Here is a 6,000-nt window from a genome sequence, read left to right as displayed (position 1 = left end):
CTTCCTCCGGAATGCCCTTTTCCTTTAGGATCCGGAATTCAACCGCCATGCCGTCAAACGCAGCCGCGGGAAGTCTTGGAACAGACAGGGCCCCTGCTGTAGCAGATCCTGTCTGAGCGGTAGAGGCCATGGGTCCTCTGATATCATTTCTTGAAGCTCTGGGTACCAAGCTCTTCTTGGCCAATCCGGAACCACGAGTATCGTTCTTACTCCTCGCCTTCTTATTATTCTCAGTACCTTTGGTATGAGAGGCAGAGAAGGGAACACATAAACCGACTGGTACACCCACGGTGTCACTAGAGCGTCCACAGCTATCGCCTGAGGGTCCCTTGACCTGGCGCAATATCTCTTTAGCTTTTTGTTGAGGCGGGACGCCATCATGTCCACCTGTGGCCTTTCCCAACGGTTTACCAACAGTTTGAAGACTTCTGGATGAAGTCCCCACTCTCCCGGGTGTAGGTTGTGTCTGCTGAGGAAGTCTGCTTCCCAGTTGTCCACTCCCGGAATGAACACTGCTGACAGTGCTAAGACGTGATTTTCCGCCCATCGGAGAATCCCTGTGGCTTCTGCCACGCCATCCTGCTTCTTGTGCCGCCCTGTCGGTTTACATGGGCGACTGCCGTGATGTCTGATTGGATCAGTACCGGCTGGTTTTGAAGCAGGGGTCTTGCCTGACTTAGGGCATTGTAAATGGCCCTCAGTTCCAGAATATTTATGTGTAGGGACGACTCCTGACTTGACCAAAGTCCTTGGAAATTTCTTCCCTGTGTGACTGCCCCCCAGCCTCGAAGGCTGGCATCCGTGGTCACCAGGACCCAGTCCTGTATGCCGAATCTGCGGCCCTCTAGAAGATGAGCACTCTGCAGCCACCACACCAGAGACACCCTGGTCCTTGGAGACAGGGTTATCAGCCGATGCATCTGAAGATGCGATCCCGTCCAAGAGGTCCCTCTGAAAAGTTCTTGCATGGAACCTGCCGAATGGAATTGCTTCGTAGGAAGCTACCAATTTTCCCAGGACTCGCGTGCAGTGATGCACCGACACCTGTTTTGGTTTCAGGAGGCCTCTGACTAGAGATGACAGTTCCTTAGCTTTCTCCTGCGGGAGAAACACTTTTTTCTGTTCTGTGTCCAGAACCATCCCCAGGAACAGTAGATGCGTCGTAGGAACCAGCTGCGACTTTGGAATATTCAGAATCCAGTCGTGCTGTTGTAGCACTTCCCGAGATAGTGCTACTCTAACAACAACTGCTCCCTGGATCTCGCCTTTATAAGGAGATTGTCCAAGTACTGGATAATTCATTCGGCCATTACCTTGGTAAATACCCTCGGTGCCGGGGACAGACCAACGGCAACGTATGGAATTGGTAATGACAATCCTGTACCACAATTTTGAGGTACTCCTGGTGAGGAGGGTAAATAGGGACATGCAGGTAAGCATCCTTGATGTCTAGTGATACCCTGAAATTCTCCAGGCTTGCAATAATCGCCCTGAGCGATTCCATTTTGAACTTGAACCTTCGTATATAAGTGTTCAAGGATTTCAAATTTAGAATGGGTCTCACCGAACCGTCTGGTTTCGGTACCACAACATTTTTGGAATAGTAACCCCGGCCTTGTTGAAGGAGGGGTACCTTGATTTCACCTGCCGGAAGTACAGCTTGTGAATTGCCGCCAGTACTAACTCCCTATATCCGAGGGCAGCCGGCAAGGCTGATGTGAGGTAACGGCGAGGGGGAGTCGCCTCGAACTCCAGCTTGTATCCCTGTGATACTACTTGCAGAACCCAGTGATTCACCTGTGGGCAAGCCTACTGGTCCCTGAAGTTCCCGAGACGCGCCCCCACCGCACCTGTCTGTGGAGCCCCAGCGTCATGCTGTGGACTCAGAGGAAGCGGGGGAAGATTTTTGATCCTGGGAACTGGCTGTCTGTGCAGCTTTTTCCTTCTTCCCTTGTGCAGAAAGGAAGCGCCTTTGGCCCCCTTGCTTTTCTGAAGCCGAAAGGACTGTACCCGATAATACAGTGCTTCCTTAGGGTGTGAGGAAACCTGAGGTAGAAATTTTTCTTCCCAGCTGTTGCTGTGGATACGAGGTCCCAGAGACCATCCCCAAACAATTCCTCACCCTTATAAGGCAGAATCTCCATGTGCCTTTTAAAGTCAGCATCACCTGTCCACTGCCGGGTCTCTAATACCCTCCTGGCAGAATGGACCTTGCATTTATTCTGGACGCCAGCCGGCAAATATCCCTCTGTGCATCCCTCATATATAAGACTACGTCTTTAATATGCTCTATGTTAGCACCATATTCTCCCTGTCTAGGGTATTAATATTATCTGACAGGGTATCAGACCCTGCTGCAGCAGCACTATTCATGCTGAGGCAATTGCAGGTCTCAGTATAATACCTGAGTGTGTATATACAGACTTCAGGATAGCCTCCTGCTTTTTATCAGCAGGCTCCTTCAAAGTGGCCGTATCCTAAGACGGCAGTGCCACCTTTTATGACAAACGTGTGAGCGCCTTATCCACCCTAGGGGATATCTCCCAACGTGACCTATCCTCTGGCGGGAAAGGGTACGCCAGCAGTAATTTTTTTTATCGGGGGAACCCACGCTTCTTCACACACTTCATTCACTCATCTGATGGGGGAACAAAACACCGGCTGCTTTTTCTCCCCAAACATAAAACCCCTTTTATGTGGTACTTGGGTTAATGTCAGAATGTGTAACACAATTTTTATTGCCGAGATCATGCAATGGATGTTCCTAGTGGATTGTGTATATGTCTCAACCTCGTCGACACTGGAGTCAGACTCCGTGTCGACATCTGTGTCTGCCATCTGAGGTAACGGGCGTTTTTTGAGCCCCTGATGGCCTTTGAGACGCCTGGGCAGGCGCGGGCTGAGAAGCCGGCTGTCCCACAGCTGTTACGTCATCCAGCCTTTTATGTAAGGAGTTGACACTGTGGGTTAATACCTTCCACCTATCCATCCACTCTGGTGTCGGCCCCACAGGGAGCGACATCACATTTATCGGCATCTGCTCCGCCTCCACATAAGTCTCCTCATCAAACATGTCGACACAGCCGTACCGACACACCGCACACACACAGGGAATGCTCTGACTGAGGACAGGACCCCACACAGCCCTTTGGGGAGACAGAGAGAGAGTATACCAGCACACACCAGAGCGCTATATAACGTAGGGATTAACACTATCACTGAGTGAATTTTCCCCAATAGCTGCTTGTATAAACAATATTGTGCCTAAATTTAGTGCCCCCCCTCTCTTTTTAACCCTTTGAGCCTGAAAACTACAGGGGAGAGCCTGAGGAGCTGTCTTCCAGCTGCACTGTGAAGAGAAAATGGCGCCCAGTGTGCTGAGGGAGATAGCTCCGCCCCTTTTTCGCGGACTTTTCTCCCGCTTATTTATGGATTCTGGCAGGGGTAATTATCACATATATAGCCTCTGGGGCTATATATTGTGATTATTTTGCCAGCCAAGGTGTTTTTATTGCTGCTCAGGGCGCCCCCCCCAGCGCCCTGCACCCTCAGTGACCGGAGTGTGAAGTGTGTATGAGGAGCAATGGCGCACAGCTGCAGTGCTGTGCGCTACCTTGTTGAAGACTGAAGTCTTCTGCCGCCGATTTTCCGGACCATCTTCATGCTTCTGGCTCTGTAAGGGGGACGGCGGCGCGGCTCCGGGAACGAACACCAAGGACGGGTCCTGCGGTCGATCCCTCTGGAGCTAATGGTGTCCTGTAGCCTAAGAAGCCCAAGCTAGCTGCAAGCAGGTAGGTTCGCTTCTTCTCCCCTTAGTCCCTCGTTGCAGTGAGCCTGTTGCCAGCAGGTCTCACTGTAAAATAAAAAACCTAACATATACTTTCTTTCTAGGAGCTCAGGAGAGCCCCTAGTGTGCATCCAGCTCGGCCGGGCACAGAAATCTAACTGAGGTCTGGAGGAGGGGCATAGAGGGAGGAGCCAGTGCACACCAGGTAGTACCAAATCTTTCTTTTAGTGTGCCCAGTCTCCTGCGGAGCCGTCTATTCCCCATGGTCCTTACGGAGTCCCCAGCATCCACTAGGACGTCAGAGAAACAGGGGTGCCAGCGGAGACCTGCATTGTTATAGAATAGACCACACTCTATGCTTAACAGAATAACCATAGTGCACATATCTAGAATAGGGATGTGGTTATGTGACCAGCGGTCACAATACCAACGCCGGGATCCCTACCTCTGAATATCCCACCCGTCGACATGACGACCAACAGGGACTATTCCCACTCGTGAGTATCGACGAACCCATAGAGTGGGAATAGAACCTGTGCCACTGAGCCCACTGTGTGGTGAGCACAGCGAGCCTGCAAGGCGCTTCTTTGTGTCCCCCCCCCCCCCCCACCCCGCCGGCCATCTAACAGCCGGGATCCCTGGATCGGTATTGTGACAGGCGGTCACACATACCCAACCCCCTAGAGTATTGTCAGGCTAAAACATAAATGGATTAGGGTAGTGGTTCACAAACTGTGTGCTGTGGCACCCCAGACTCCAGAGTGCCTCGGGACACTTGCAGGGGTACCCTGGGTTGGTAGTCCAGTACCAAATCAAATTATTTATGGTCAATGTAATAGGCAAAATCAGTGCTAGTGGCTGCCAATGATAAAATATGGGGATAAACAGAAGCAAATCCTGTCCCTCACCTTGTAGTCGTAACTGAACCTAAGTGTAACACCCACAAATCCAGTGCCGTAACTTAAAATTGAGTGTGTGGTGTAACTGAAACAGGTTCGGTTAAGTCAGAGAGGCAGAACTGGTAGACCCCTCAGACACAATGACCACACACAAACACAGGATCCAACTCCATTTTATTTATACATAAAACAAACAAAGTAGCAACTTTACTTCTCACCACAAGATACTTCAATTTAGCAATGGCAATGCTGAAACAGTTTAAATGACCTAACTCAGAGTTTAATTAGAAAATACATTCCCTGCAATATAAACAGTTCACGTGCACAGTCCAATGCTTTGGAAAATGGAAAACGAGCGTTTATAGGGGGTCATTCAGATCTGATCACTACTGTGCGTTTTTGCACAGCGGGCAATCAGGTCATAATAGCGAATGCCTATGCACCACAATGCGCATGCATGTCGGGCAACAACAAGGGATATCGCCAGTGAGCGACGGGATGGTGCGAAAAGTATGTTCACATGGGCGTTCGCAAGGTGATTGACAGGAGAAAGACGTTTGTGGGTGGTAACTTACCATTTGCTGGGAGTGTTTGGAAAAACGCAGGCGTACCCAAGCGTTTTCAGAGAGGGTGTCTGACGTCAACTCCGGCCCCGATCAGTCTGATGTGATCGCACTGGAGGAGTAAGTCCTGGGCTGCACAGAGACTGCACACACTGATTTTTAGCAGCTCGGCGTACACATAGCATCGCACACTTGTACGGAGAAAATACACTCCCCATGTATGCGGCGACTATCTGAATGCAGGACAGCAAAATTACCAGCCCAGCGATCAAATCTGAATGACCTCCATAGAGCATAAGCATTAGCATGAGTTTTTGCAAGGGTAGCTCTTAGCATAAAGAGTCCGGCATTAAAAGAGCATAAGTGTAAGCATAAAGGGGGTAATTCAGAGTTGATTGCAGCAGCAAGTTTGCTAGCAGTTGGGCAAAACCATGTGCACTGCAGGGGGGGGGGGGGCAGATATTACATATGCAGAGAGGTTAGGATCGTTACCTTGGAGTGTCCAATCATATCTGTTTGACCTTTATTGGCTGTCAGGATTACTGTACTGTCTGTTCATTAACCTTTATTGAAAAAACTATAATGAAACAGTTAAAAAACAACAAAAAAATATGCAGAGAGTTAGATTTGGGTGGGGTGTGTTCAAACTGAAATCTAAATTGCAGTGTAAAAATAAAGCAGGCAGTATTTACCCTGCACAGAAACAATATAACCCACCCACATCTAAGTCTCTCTGCACATGTTATATCTG

The sequence above is a fragment of the Pseudophryne corroboree genome, chromosome 1 (genome assembly GCF_028390025.1).
Source record: "Pseudophryne corroboree isolate aPseCor3 chromosome 1, aPseCor3.hap2, whole genome shotgun sequence".
In the NCBI taxonomy this organism is placed as follows: Eukaryota; Metazoa; Chordata; class Amphibia; order Anura; family Myobatrachidae; genus Pseudophryne; species Pseudophryne corroboree.
Note: the sequence above shows the minus strand (reverse complement) of the source record.